This window comes from Lissotriton vulgaris, chromosome 3_1 (assembly GCF_964263255.1).
Source record: "Lissotriton vulgaris chromosome 3_1, aLisVul1.2, whole genome shotgun sequence".
NCBI lineage: Eukaryota > Metazoa > Chordata > Amphibia > Caudata > Salamandridae > Lissotriton > Lissotriton vulgaris.
In genome coordinates this window covers 14,238,134-14,254,875 of record NC_141689.1, presented here as the reverse complement: position 1 = coordinate 14,254,875, position 16,742 = coordinate 14,238,134, and positions in this window count along the sequence as shown.

The following is a 16,742-nucleotide window of genomic DNA, read 5'->3' as shown; positions in this document are numbered from 1 at the left end:
AATAGTTATATAATAAAATGTTTTACCCTGTTACTTTGCTGGTGTGTTGTATATATTTATAATATTTGCATAGAGTTTATCGTTATTTTGGGCGGGGTGGGTGGCGGAGCCGAGCTGTCTTGCAGCCATCATGGTGTCGAGCTCAGTTCATCTCACTATTTTCGTATTTCTCATGAAGGGTTGTTCCTAATGTTTCTATTTTAGCAAGGTCAAAAAGAGATCCAATTAGTGGCCTACTGATTTTGCTTGATTCCTTTTGTTTTTTTAAACAATTTTTCACTATCTGCAAAAACTAAACAGAGTATTGCGACTCTGTGCTTGTTTGTAAATAGAGAATGAACCAAAGAGAACCAATTCCAAAACAATAAATGCTTGGATAACAATCAATCAAATGGAGAGGGAAGCAGGCACGACGGATTACAACGGGGGCAAAGGCCTGTGTTACCTACTCTTCACTATTTGCAAAGAGAGAATACTCCTAAAAGAAAAGAGGAGGGGGGGGCAGCGTTAAAAGCACATCAGCGTGCATAAATACGAAAATGTTTTTACCTACCACGTACTTGACATTTGACAGCTTTTGATATTTGCTATTAAAAAACCAATGAAATTCACTGAAAAAACCATAGGTTATAGACCATATATAGTTAGGAATTTGCATTTACAAAACCTTGAAAATTCACTGAAAAAACCATAGGTTATAGACCATATATAGTTAGTGATTATCATTTACAAAACCTTATTTTATTTGCACAAAACCATTGAAATTCCATATATAGTTAGTTGCACTAACTATATATCGCGGACCCGCAATCCACTGCTAATGATGTCACATATTACATCATTCATGACATGGTCAGTGACATCACTGATGACATCACTGATGACATCTCAAATGACATCACTGATGACATCACTGATGCCATCTCAAATGACATCACTGATGACATCACTGACATCTCATTTGACATTACTGATTACATCACTGATGATATCATTTATGTGATAATACATCTTCAGACTCTAATATAACCTTAGATACACTCAGTGTAAACAGGCACTCACAGACTGTCACACATCCATGGAGTTACTCACACACCTAGTCAGTCATGCAAAGAATCAATCACATCTCCATTTCCTCAACTATACAGTTATACACACCTTACTTATTCAAACATATACTAACACATATTTACTCTCTTATACAATCCGTGATACAAGTTCACAATGATTCATACAGCCACTCTCACATTCACTGGCTCTTATGTTCAGTTATTTATGTATGTCAACTCTCACATGGACTCACATGGACTGTGTTTTACATATGTACTTACTTTTACATGTAGCACTGAGATATCCATTCACTCACCAATACACTCATGCACACAGTCAACTGTCCATACAGCTGTTTCTACATGCACTTTTGAGCCCATACACCTAGGGAATCAACTGCTCACACATCTATGCACAGAGTTATACACCTCCCAGCCACCCACACACATACTCAGTCTCCCATACAAATACTTGGGCAACCATTCAATAACCCATATAGTTACTGATATAGCTACTGATTTAAACATGCAGCACTTTACAGAACAACATATATAATGATTGCCAAATTAAGACACTTTAATCACTAACCCATGCACTCAGTGAGACACATTTAATCATTCTCTCATACAGTGAGTCATGCACCTACTAAATCCTTCATCCAGACACTTATACATCTACTCATTCTTCAATATGTAAGACATATTTTAACTTTACAGAAACATACAGTCACTGGGTGTTGTCATCAGTGATGTCATCAGTGATGTCATTTGAGATGTCATCAGTGATGTCATAAGTGATGTCACTGACCATGTCATGAATGATGTAATATGTGACATCATTAGCAGTGGATTGCGGGTCCGCGATATATAGTTAGTGCAACTAACTATATATGGAATTTCAATGGTTTTGTGCAAATAAAATAAGGTTTTGTAAATGCTAATCACTAACTATATATGGTCTATAACCTATGGTTTTTTCAGTGAATATATATATATATATATATACCAACAGAAGTTTTAGCGTAAAGCTGTAATGGCCACTTGCAGCGGCGGCCCCCGGGTCCCTAGATACACCAACAGGTTCGTTCACAGTCAACAAGAACGACGTCCAGGCCACGAATAGTATTCAAATCTGGATTTATTTCACAGCCCTACTCGACGCGTTTCGGGAATTGCCTTCCTCGTGAGAAAGGGAAGGCAATTCCCGAAACGCGTCGAGTAGGGCAGTGAAATAAATACAGATTTGAATACTATTCGTGGCCTGGACGTCGTTCTTGTTGACTGTGAACGAACCTGTTGGTATATATATATAGATATATATATATATATATATATATATATATATATATATATATATATATATATATATATATATATATTCACTGAAAAAACCATAGGTTTCACACCAGTTATAGTTAGCTGGAAATTTTACTGATATAAAACCATTGAAATTCCCACGTTATAGTTAGTCGGACTCACTATAACTTGCGCGTACAATGCACTGCTGATGACATCACATATTACATCACTCATGACATGGTCAGTGACATCACTCATGACATCACTGATGACACCATCCAGTGAATATGTGTCTTTCTGAAAAATAAATATTAGTGAGTTATGTTTAAATATTTAAATACATATATTAGTGTTTCACTTTGTGTATAAGTGGCTACATGTGTTGATAAGTAGCTACATGCGTATGTATATGGGTTATTTGATATTTTTATTAGTTTTAGTATGAGTGTCTATATGGTTTGGTGGAGGTATTACTTAGCACATAGATGCATGAGTGACTGACTCTTTGTTTGTATGTGTTTTGAAGACAGCATATGTACAGGACTGTATGGGTGGATGAGTGTCTATATGTGTTTGTTAGTGAGTGAATGACTGTCTCACTAGTGTCTTTATCAGTAACTACATATGTTTTAATCTAGTATATATGAATATTGATGTATATAAGTGAGTATATGTGAGAGTAAGAGATTGTAAGATTTCCTGTTTAAATAAGTATGTGTTTCTATAAGTGATTGTTTAAGAGAATAAATATGTGTAATTTTCAATAGAAGTAAGGTGGAAGTGTGTGTATAACTCTATATTCAAATAAATGGTTGTTCAATAGTTTATTTGCACGTGTGAATATGTGTGTGAGTAACTTTTGGATGAATGTCGGTGTGTAACAGGATGTATAGGTGTATCTCTTCATATGATGAGTGAGTATATGTATGAGTGACTATATAGAACTGTTGGTGAATGAGTGGATGTGTATATAGATAGTGGAAGTACAGAATTGCTTGTTGTAACTGATATAGGTATGTCCATTTTTTAAAAATTTCAGTTTCTATTTTTGAATATGTGTCTCAAGGGTTACTTTACACTGAGAGGAGGTCTGTCACTATGTCACAAGGATGGTGTCATGAGTGATGTCACTGACCATGTCATGAGTGATGTAATATGTGATGTCATCAGCAGTGCATTGTACGCGCAAGTTATAGTGAGTCCGACTAACTATAACGTGGGAATTTCAATGGTTTTATATCAGTAAAATTTCCAGCTAACTATAACTGGTGTGAAACCTATGGTTTTTTCAGTGAATTTGTAAGGTTTTTTAAATGCTAATTCCTAACTATAACTGGTGTGAAACCTATGGTTTTTTCAGTGAATTTCATAGGTTTTTTTAATGCTAATTTCTAACTATAACTGGTGTGTAACCTATGGTTTTTTCAGTGAATTTCATAGGTTTTTTTAATGCTAATTCCTAACTTTTTATACAGACTCATACCTATGTGTTTTTTAGTGAATTGCTAAAGTATGTTTTTGTAAAAATGAACACTATAATGTATATTGAGATAATATTTTTAATTTAAAATATTTTTTTTTTATATTTCACTTTGGTGCGCTTTCGGTGCGCGCACCCGTGCGCGTACCGTCAGCGCACTAACAAAAAAAAAGAAAAAAAAAATGAAGGAGGGACTGTGTAATAGATAGTAAGACAGATAAAAAGTGTAAAAGGAAGTAACTGAGAAAAGAAAAATGAATAAGGGAGCAAAAGAAAGAAGAAATAGGAAGAACACTAAAGTAGAGGTTAAGGGAGAATATAAATGGATATTGAAAGTAAAAAGAAGGACAGTTAAGTATGAGAATGACAGGTAGTGACGGGATCAGAGGAAAAGAATAGCAGCGATTGAGGGAAAGTAAATATCAGTGAATATAAGTAAAGAGGGGTGAAAGAGGGTACATATAAGTGAATAAGGGTAAGACATGGGGAGTAATAGAGAGAAAGAAGAGAGAGAGTAAAAGAAGGACTGTCACAAAGGGACTAAGTGAACCAGTAAAAAAGGTAAGTGAAGGAGTGTGAATAAGCAGAGGTACTGAAAGAAGTTGAATGTGGTAGAAAAAAAAGGAGAAAAAGAAAAAGAGGGTAAGAAAATTAAAGAAGTGGTACTGAGAGAATATGAAAAAGATAAAAAGTGGTGGAAGGAAGAGAGGAAATGCAGACAGTTCAAATTAGATTGAGAAGTTGTGAATGAAGTGCAGTAAAGGAACAGCGATGAAAAAAGAGAGTGTAAATTAGTAGAGGTAAATAAGGGTGAAAAAGGAAAATGAGTGCATAACAATGTGAACACAATATAAATTACATAATGCAAACTACACAATAACTTCTACAATATGTTACATTATTTATTTTTGCTGTTCTCAGAATATATTGAATTCCACTTAAATTAGTGAGTTCAAAGTCTTCATCATATAACAGCGGGAAAAAAAAAACACAATCTAAAAGATTGTGTTTAAAAAAACCCATTCAAACATACATCTCATATATGTACACTAATCTTTGATTCACTTACTTTTCCATGAGGCCAAATAGAAGATAGTGAAGGTCCTTTTGGTAGAAAAAAAGTCTGCTGTTCCTTATGAGTTCCATTTCATCGACTTCCTATGAAAAAAGATCTAAAAACATCATACCATACACAATCCTCACGGCCAATTTGTGTCTGATATATCGGTATTTTTTACTTTGAGATCCACTTAAAGTATCTACATGAGATAAATAATTTCAAATATTAGATTAACTAACTAACTAACTAACTTTTATTAACTATTCCCGTCTTCAAAGGCCAATTCCCTTTACTAAAACTTTGGTTTTAAAAACACTAGATAAGAATTTGTAGAGTCATAAGGCAAACGTTGTTTATAAGTTAAATGAGAATCATTGCAGTAACTCCATCCATTTTCAGATTTTAAGTAGCATGTATAATGTCCTGAGGTGGTCGAAGGTCCATCATGATAAATAATAGCTTCAGTTGTAAAGGTCCTTCCAGAAATTGATAACTGAGAAGCCACAAAATTTTTGATAGAAGTTGTCAATTTAGTTCCATCAGGTCTACATCGTTGGAAAACTAAAATGATATACTGCCCATACCTTTGTATAAATAATGTGGACAGCATTGTACAGTTACATTGGGTACACACCATATTATGATCTGCTGCTTTAACTAGATTTTTAAAAGACACTGATTTACAGTCTGGTAAAGTCAAATATATAAATCTTTCAGTGTCTATTGTAGTAGTACTTGATAAACTACAATTGTGGCAGTCATGCTGCCATTGATAAGAAAGACTGAAAAGATTATCTACATCTACACCTTCATCTTCCAAAACACCAAACATATACATTAAAAATTCCTGACAATCCTGCTGAATGTTCTGTGAAAATTTATCTTGACCAGAACACAAATCTAAAATATTTCGAATTTCTGTTACACTTTCTATTTGTGCTGTAACACTGCTACATTTCTGAAACACAGAATTCAATAAACCACACAATCTTTGATCCCGATTTTCAACAATCTGTTCTTGTAAACTTTTAAGAAAAAAAACAACATTAACCACTACATTAGCATAGCAGTTGACACCAGAACTGTTTTCAAACTGAAATCCAACAACATTTTCTCCACAATTCTTTTTCTTCCTGTTTTCAATTACAGTTTTCTCTACTTTTTGTCTTTTTGCAACTACCTCACTACAATTATCCTCATTTCTTCTTTTTCGGCCTACCACACGTTTTTCAAACAGAGGATATTGAGGCAAATGTGGAGCATACTCTCTTCTTAACCTATTGTATTCTTTAACACAATCTAGATCGGCAGAAATATTTGTCTCATCACATGCAATCAAATACAATCCTGATAAAGTTCTGACTCGAGATAATGCCACATATGCCATACCCTCTTTAAACACAGATCTTCCAATGTTCACCAATGCACTATCTACACTTAAACCTTGAGATTTATGAATTGTCACTGCATACGCCAAACAAACAGGAAACTGTTTTCGGCGAACATATAAGTCTTTTACAAGTAAAAATCTAGCAGAACAACGACTTATTTGTTGTACTTGTTCAATGCCATCAAATTTTATTTTTGAAAATTCAATTCCATCTCTATTTCTGTAATTCACAAAATCAACAACATAACCCATTGCTCCATTTACCAGACCGCTTTCAACATTTAAATTCCTTCTCAAAATGATACGACAATTTAAACACACATTCAGAGTCTTTTCAAAACCAGCTGTTTTTGAAATACTTTTCTCCAATGAATGCAATTTAATTTTCAAATTTTCTGACAAAACAATTGTTGCACCCATATGCTCTATTTTATCTATTGCTTCTAGTTTCACAATCTCTTCATTTTCTAAGTCTAACATTTTTTGGTTGAAGATGGAACATTCTTGCAGAGTTGGCATCAAACATATCCCAGATTTCTTCTCAGTCATTTTTTTAAAAATATTCTCTGGAAGAATGTTTTCATTTGGATACAAATTTGAAATTAATCGACTATGCAAAGCTTTTTTCCCTTTCTCAGTCATTTTTCCAATTCTTACATCTTGTAGAATATTTTTATAATCTTCATCCTTGGCCTGTCGCATATTTTGAAGCAGTTCAGCATATTTAAAATTTAGCCATATATTAACATTTCCAATGCTTCCAAGGGACTTCCTGGTATCTTCATGCGTGAGCATTTTAAACACTGGTTGTCCTTTTACTGGAGTCAACTGCAATAGATCTCCAAAAACAATAATGTGTTTTCCTCCAAATAACACATCATAGTCTGTTTTAAGAATTTCTTGCATTCTCAAATGCACAAAAGCAAGCATTAGATTTGAGACCATGCTTACTTCATCTATGATAAGAAGTTTCATTTTCTTCAAGACTCTTGAAACTTCAGAACACGCATCTCCAGATAGCTTGTTGTAATGCAATTTATTATCATGTTCAACTGGCAGCATCAATAAACGATGTAGAGTAATCCCTTTAATGTTATGTGCTGCCAGACCAGTTGGAGCAGTTACAACACAAGACAGTGGTGAATCAGTCCTTTTCTGCAGATAACTTGCAACGGCTTTAATTAGAAAACTTTTTCCTGTCCCCGCTTCTCCACTTACATACAGTCGGACAGGGTCAAATAATATACATGAGCACTCTTTTTTCTCATGTCTGAATCCATGTTCAATCTGCTCTGTGACTTCATCATATATCTTTTTCTGCTCAATGTTTAGTTGCGTTACCAAATCTTCTAAGTTAACTCCATCCTCTTGAGCTTGTTCCATAGCTCTTTCCACCTCATCCATGGCAGTGGCAGCTTCATTTTGGATAATTGGTCCTCCTAGTGGATCCTGGCTCAATGAAGTAGAACTCTGACTATCTTGAGAACTGTTTCTAGCTATCTCTTCAGCAATTGTGGTTTCTTGCTCCATTTCTTCATTCAACATTTGCAGATAATTTAGAAAAATAGGACATTCTATGGTATCCTTAGTTGCATTAAAAGAGTCTTCATAACAGAGAAAATCTCCAAGTAGTTCCTCTTCTGTACGCCATGGCTTAAAGAGTTGCAAAAGAGCTAAGTAGTAAAATTCTCTTTTGTCTGGAACTTCACAACTCAATTTTCGATGATTAATCAAATGGCCTTTTTTCTGCTTCACTAGACATCCTTCATAGCCAATGAGTGCATATTTTCCATTATTGATATCTTCTGTGATGTTCCTCTTATAACTGTAGTTTTGAAGAACTTCATACAAACATGTGTTCTCAAGGTGAGTACTTCTATTTGGATAGTATGTATCCAACATATTTGTCTTCAAAATATCTGTACTGTTTGGTTCTTTTTCCGCCAAATATTCAATTTCTTGTACAGATTTCAAAACTCGGTTTCGTGTGGCAGCAAGACCAAGACTCACCCAAATGATTGTTCTTGATTTGGCATAGAGACTTGCTGATGATAACCGATCAGAACATTCATATGCTCCAATTTCTCGATGCGACAACATCTTCAGACTGAAACTGTATAATTTCTTGCTTAGACTCTTTTCATGTGAAATGTCCTCCCACATTTCCTTCAGTTCTGTCTTTTCTTTTTTGGTGATGTAAGATGTCACATATCGAGCCACAGCAATAGAGTTGTCAGCAACGAACTGAATATCCATGTTAGCATTCCACATGGACAAAATCACTGGGTTGTAATCGTTTATGTACTTAGATTCTTCATTTCTTTTCAAATTATATGTGTTTTTGGGAGATTTTCTCGTCACAGTATGTCGTAGAGATGACATCAAATTATTTACTCTTCCCTTAGAAATCACTGGTCGAGGAAATGCAAAACGACATTTCGTGTAGTACTTTTCCTTGTTTTTAAATTTTCGACGACAGTACTTTCCACAACGATGAGATTGAAAACGTAAAACTTGTTGCCTTAAATTGTTTTCTTCAGTAGATTTTGGAACAGCACATGTTGAATACTCTTCAATGAAACTCATCACTGTTTCATCTGAATCTGTTCCAAATTTGGGTGCATCTTTAATCCACAACAACATATGTATATGAGGAGCACCTCTCGCTTGATATTCCTTCCTCCAAAAGAAATCCAAAACCTCTCCAAGGGGAGGATTTTTTTTGTTGGTAATAAAAGACATCATAGCTTCAAATCTATGATTAAAATATCTGCAAACATTCACTGGATCTAAAGAACACAGTTCTCCTGGTGTTTTCAATTCTATATTTGGTATGTTTTCATTTGCCTCTCGTAGAAATTGAAGTAAATCGTCCCATGCATACTCAGCACAGCTAAGAGTGAGGAACCATGTAGGAGTTCCTAAGTTTCTTAGCATACATTTCAATTCTCCATGACGACGAAACCAATACTCATTGGTTCCACGTTGACATGCCATGAGATTGATTAGCTGAGATTCCAAAATACTGTCTTGCAGATTAACTTTCTCCATAAAGTCCCTTGCACATACATTTTGCAAATGAGGTCCACTTTTTAATATATGATTAACTGCATAAGAAAGCCCAGACAAATCACTTTCAAACAGTAGATGAAATAAATATGGAATGCATTGACGAAACCTTGGATCTTCTGCATATAATCTTAGAGTCCGGTATTTAGCTGCAGGAATTTGAACTGGTCGATCATCATATCGTCCACCACAACCTGTTGGAAATAATTGTGGAAAACAACGAGCTTCCAAACTTTCTTCCCATACACTAATGGGACTTCCTTTTGCTGCCTTCATTTGAAACAAGTCAATTGCATTTCCCATTACTTCTTTGGAATGCAAAGGATGAACAGTATAATGTTCATATATTTCTTCAGTTCTAGACACATCAACTTTTTCAATTTGACCAACTGAAGAATCACTATCTTCTTCTATAGCTGTTTCCTCTGCTCCAACACTTACATCTTTGTAGTACTCATTGTTTTTGACCAAATACAACGTTGCCTTCTTGACTTTTTTAACATCCACTAAATCTTGCCAAATTTTCTTACTCTTTGTTGGAACCCCATTAACTAGAATAACTAAAGGATCTTCTTCTACTCTTTCTACACCAATTGTATTAATATTTTTCTTTACATCTAGAGGCAAATAAACAACTCTTCCCTTTAATCCTCTCAGTAAATCTGATGGAGGCAATTTCCCTGTCTTAGGCTCCATGCGTACAATAGCCTGAAAAGGATGGACACATTGAATCAAAATAGATTCATAAGTATTTAGATCCATCAATTCAGAAGGAATATCTATCAACTGAAGATTATTATAAACTGCTCTTGCAGGCATTCTATTTTCATTTAATTTTTTCAAACAATAAGTGCAAATACGCTGATCCAAACTCAAATCAAAAGAATTCTCCACCAACAAATAACTTACAAAATCCTCCCATTCACTATTATTTTCCAATTCACTTTTTGCATATAAATCAACTAACCTAGTCTGAATTTTATAATGAGTCCGTCGACAACACACACAAGTTACATTAGGCCTCTCACTTGATTTCACCTTAAACTTGATAATTTCCTCATCAAACTTTTCAATACTTGAAATTTGTCCATTATCTTCTGCATTGCCATCCATTACTATATCTATTTCTACACTGTCCTCTTTGTTCCCAAAATAACAAAACTCAATTTCTTCACAAATAGTCTTCACATCCACTTCAGATCCATGCAAAAGAGCACTATTTAACTGTTTAAGCTTAAGTGCAGGACTTTTTGCATAATACAACTTCCTCACTAATTTCCTTACGTTATTATGATGCACTGCTAACATCCTAAAATGATGAAAAACACTCCGACAAACTTTTCTAGAAAGACATGCTAGTGAATGCCCTTGCAAACCTGTGCTTTCTCTCACTCTGCAAGGATCTAACTCTTGCAGGATCTTCATTTTTTGTTTGAGACTTTTTTTACTATATGTACGTAAGAAATTTCGAAGCAAATCAATTGATTCCTGTCGCACACTACAAATACTACTGCATTTCCATGTGTACACTGGACCCTTAGTACGTCTCCCTAAAACTTCATCAGCTAACACCTCTTCTGCATCTCTAGGTACAAGTTTCTCTTTTTCCATCACACAACTATCTTTCACCTCATAGGCACGACCACTGGTGTCAACCGCATGCACCAAATCATTTTCCTGAAAGTAACTCTCCTCATTAAAAAAAGGCTCAGAACTTGAACTATGCATCCATTCACCAGAAAATACTTCACAAAAATTACTCCGATTAATAATTCTTTTCCATCTACTGTTCGATTTGAAAACATCCATTGCCTTATTAAGTATCCTAATTCTATTGATTATTAAAATAAATAATTTTTTCTTAACTTCAAAAGCCTGATCAACAATCTTTTCTACACTTTTCTTTTTCTTGTAAAAAGCAGCTTTTAGTTTACTTTTCTTTTCATTTTTTAGCAAATTTAAAACTACCCTATTGCGAAACATTCGCCTACGAATGTCCCTAAAAACATTTACCCTTCTATTGCTAACCATTCTCTTCTCTCCTGGTCCAATGGAAACATTTTTTGTGGGCTTCTCTTTCCTTTTTAGATTTGTTGACTTTTTCTGTATATTCACATTAGCAATTTCATTTTTTTTCCTACGACATATGTTACGAAGAAAAGACTTAATTGGCTTACCAGAAGCTTTTCTGGTGTTTTTTGAAGTAGTTGTTGAAGAGGATTCCATAAACTCTGTTGTTGATGTTCTCCTTTTCCGTATGGTATTTTTGATTTTTCTTTGCCTTGAAGGCATTTTTGCTTGCTTTTCAGAAGTTGATTTGAATCTGTTGTTCTGTTAAAAAAACACATGAAAGACCACTATTAGCAAACAACAAAGTAATGTTAAAAAGCAAACAATATAAACAATAAATTGCAACATATTTAAGTTTATACAATAGCAACTCATGGCTTTATTTTTAAAGGCCTTGCGCCACCAGTGCGTCACTTATTACCCATGTTTAAAGTCAAGCATCAGCTGCACATGGCATTCATAAATAAGGGCCAAATGCAAATACCAATCAATTGCACCCAAAAATCGATTTTTCAATAACATGTAAGAAACACTGCGCAAAACCTAAGTACAACCACTCAATATCATCAAACAAAGTCAGGGTCTGATTTATAAAGGCCTTGCGCCACCAGTGCGTCACTTATTATCCATGTTGAAAGTCATGCATCGGCTGCACATGGCAATCATAAATAAGGGCCAAATACATATACCAATCAATTGCACCCAAAAATCGATTTTTGAATAGCATGTAAGAAACACTGCGCAAAACCTAAGTACAACCACTCAATATCATCAAACAAAGTCAGGCCTTATTTATGAAAGCCTTGCGCCACCAGTGCGTCACTTATTACCCATGTTTAAAGTCATGCATCAGTTGCACATGGCAATCATAAATTAGGGCAAAATACATATACTAATCAATTGCACCCAAAAATCAATTTTACAATAACATGTAAGAAACACGGCGCAGAACCTAAGTACAACCAATCAATATCATCAAACAAAGTCAGGGCCTTATTTATGAAAGCCTTGCGCCACCAGTGCGTCACGTATTACCCATGTTGAAAGTCATGCATCGGCTGCACATGGCAATCATAAATAAGGGCCAAATACATATACCAATCAATTGCACCCAAAAATCGATTTTTGAATAACATGTAAGGAACACTGCACAGAACCTAAGTACAACCACTCAATATCATCAAACAAAGTCAGGGCCTTATTTATGAAAGCCTTGCGCCACCATTGCGTCACGTATTACCCATGTTTAAAGTCATGCATCGGCTGCACATGGCAATCATAAATAAGGGCCAAATACATATACCAATCAATTGCACCCAAAAATCGATTTTTGAATAGCATGTAAGAAACACTGCGCAAAACCTAAGTACAACCACTCAATATCATCAAACAAAGTCAGGGCCTTATTTATGAAAGCCTTGCGCCACCAGTGCGTCACGTATTACCCATGTTGAAAGTCATGCATCGGCTGCACATGGCAATCATAAATAAGGGCCAAATACATATACCAATCAATTGCACCCAAAAATCAATTTTTGAATAACATGTAAGAAACACTGCGCAGAACCTATGTACAACCAATCAATATCATCAAACAAAGTCAGGGCCTTATTTATGAAAGCCTTGCGCCACCAGTGCGTCACTTATTACCCATGTTTAAAGTCATGCATCAGCTGCACATGGCAATCATAAATAAGGGCCAAATACATATACCAATCAATTGCACCCAAAAATCGATTTTTGAATAACATGTAAGAAACACTGTGCAGAACCTATGTACAACCAATCAATATCATCAAACAAAGTCAGAGCCTTATTTATGAAAGCCTTGCGCCACCAGTGTGTCACTTATTACCCATGTTTAAAGTCATGCATCGGCTGCACATGGCAATCATAAATAAGTGCCAAATACATATACCAATCAATTGCACCCAAAAATCGATTTTTCAATAACATGTAAGAAGCACTGTGCAGAACCTATGTACAACCAATCAATATCATCAAACAAAGTCAGAGCCTTATTTATGAAAGCCTTGCGCCACCAGTGCGTCACTTATTACCCATGTTTAAAGTCATGCATCAGCTGCACATGGCAATCATAAATAAGGGCCAAATACATATACCAATCAATTGCACCCAAAAATCGATTTTTGAATAACATGTAAGGAACACTGCACAGAACCTAAGTACAACCACTCAATATCATCAAACAAAGTCAGGCCTTATTTATGAAAGCCTTGCGCCACCAGTGCGTCACTTATTACCCATGTTTAAAGTCATGCATCAGTTGCACATGGCAATCATAAATTAGGGCAAAATACATATACTAATCAATTGCACCCAAAAATCGATTTTTCAATAACATGTAAGAAACACGGCGCAGAACCTAAGTACAACCAATCAATATCATCAAACAAAGTCAGGGCCTTATTTATGAAAGCCTTGCGCCACCAGTGCGTCACTTATTACCCATGTTTAAAGTCATGCATCAGCTGCACATGGCATTCATAAATAAGGGCCAAATACATATACCAATCAATTGCACCCAAAAATCGATTTTTGTTTAACATGTAAGAAGCACTGTACAGAACCTATGTACAACCAATCAATATCATCAAACAAAGTCAGAGCCTTATTTATGAAAGCCTTGCACCACCAGTGCGTCACTTATTACCCATGTTTAAAGTCATGCATCAGCTGCACATGGCAATCATAAATAAGTGCCAAATACATATACCAATCAATTGCACCCAAAAATCGATTTTTGAATAACATGTAAGGAACACTGCACAGAACCTAAGTACAACCACTCAATATCATCAAACAAAGTCAGGCCTTATTTATGAAAGCCTTGCGCCACCAGTGCGTCACTTATTACCCATGTTTAAAGTCATGCATCAGTTGCACATGGCAATCATAAATTAGGGCAAAATACATATACTAATCAATTGCACCCAAAAATCAATTTTACAATAACATGTAAGAAACACGGCGCAGAACCTAAGTACAACCAATCAATATCATCAAACAAAGTCAGGGCCTTATTTATGAAAGCCTTGCGCCACCAGTGCGTCACGTATTACCCATGTTGAAAGTCATGCATCGGCTGCACATGGCAATCATAAATAAGGGCCAAATACATATACCAATCAATTGCACCCAAAAATCGATTTTTGAATAACATGTAAGGAACACTGCACAGAACCTAAGTACAACCACTGAATATCATCAAACAAAGTCAGGGCCTTATTTATGAAAGCCTTGCGCCACCAGTGCGTCACTTATTACCCATGTTTAAAGTCATGCATCAGCTGCACATGGCATTCATAAATAAGGGCCAAATACATATACCAATCAATTGCACCCAAAAATCGATTTTTCAATAACATGTAAGAAGCACTGTGCAGAACCTATGTACAACCAATCAATATCATCAAACAAAGTCAGGGCCTTATTTATGAAAGCCTTGCGCCACCAGTGCGTCACTTATTACCCATGTTTAAAGTCATGCATCAGTTGCACATGGCAATCATAAATAAGGGCCAAATACATATACCAATCAATTGCACCCAAAAATCGATTTTTGAATAACATGTAAGGAACACTGCACAGAACCTAAGTACAACCACTCAATATCATCAAACAAAGTCAGGCCTTATTTATGAAAGCCTTGCGCCACCAGTGCGTCACTTATTACCCATGTTTAAAGTCATGCATCAGTTGCACATGGCAATCATAAATTAGGGCAAAATACATATACTAATCAATTGCACCCAAAAATCGATTTTTCAATAACATGTAAGAAACACGGCGCAGAACCTAAGTACAACCAATCAATATCATCAAACAAAGTCAGGGCCTTATTTATGAAAGCCTTGCGCCACCAGTGCGTCACGTATTACCCATGTTGAAAGTCATGCATCGGCTGCACATGGCAATCATAAATAAGGGCCAAATACATATACCAATCAATTGCACCCAAAAATCGATTTTTCAATAACATGTAAGAAGCACTGTGCAGAACCTATGTACAACCAATCAATATCATCAAACAAAGTCAGAGCCTTATTTATGAAAGCCTTGCGCCACCAGTGCGTCACTTATTACCCATGTTTAAAGTCATGCATCAGCTGCACATGGCAATCATAAATAAGGGCCAAATACATATACCAATCAATTGCACCCAAAAATCGATTTTTGAATAACATGTAAGGAACACTGCACAGAACCTAAGTACAACCACTGAATATCATCAAACAAAGTCAGGCCTTATTTATGAAAGCCTTGCGCCACCAGTGCGTCACTTATTACCCATGTTTAAAGTCATGCATCAGTTGCACATGGCAATCATAAATTAGGGCAAAATACATATACTAATCAATTGCACCCAAAAATCGATTTTTCAATAACATGTAAGAAACACGGCGCAGAACCTAAGTACAACCAATCAATATCATCAAACAAAGTCAGGGCCTTATTTATGAAAGCCTTGCGCCACCAGTGCGTCACTTATTACCCATGTTTAAAGTCATGCATCAGCTGCACATGGCATTCATAAATAAGGACCAAATACATATACCAATCAATTGCACCCAAAAATCGATTTTTGTTTAACATGTAAGAAGCACTGTGCAGAACCTATGTACAACCAATCAATATCATCAAACAAAGTCAGAGCCTTATTTATGAAAGCCTTGCACCACCAGTGCGTCACTTATTACCCATGTTTAAAGTCATGCATCAGCTGCACATGGCAATCATAAATAAGGGCCAAATACATATACCAATCAATTGCACCCAAAAATCGATTTTTGAATAACATGTAAGGAACACTGCACAGAACCTAAGTACAACCACTCAATATCATCAAACAAAGTCAGGCCTTATTTATGAAAGCCTTGCGCCACCAGTGCGTCACTTATTACCCATGTTTAAAGTCATGCATCAGCTGCACATGGCATTCATAAATAAGGGCCAAATACATATACCAATCAATTGCACCCAAAAATCGATTTTTCAATAACATGTAAAAAACACTGCACAGAACCTAACTACAACCACTCAATATCATCAAACAAAGTCAGGGCCTCATTTATAAAAGCCTGGCGCCACCAGTGCATCACTTATTACCCATGTTTAAAGTCATGCATCAACTGCACATGGCAATCATAAAAAAGGCCAAATAAAAATACCATTCATTTGCACCCAAAATCGATTTTTAAATAACATGTAAAAAACACTGCGCAGGACTTATATACTAACATACAATTTCACTTCTAAAACATAACTATCTGCTTCCAAATATTCTCCATAGAGAAAATAAAT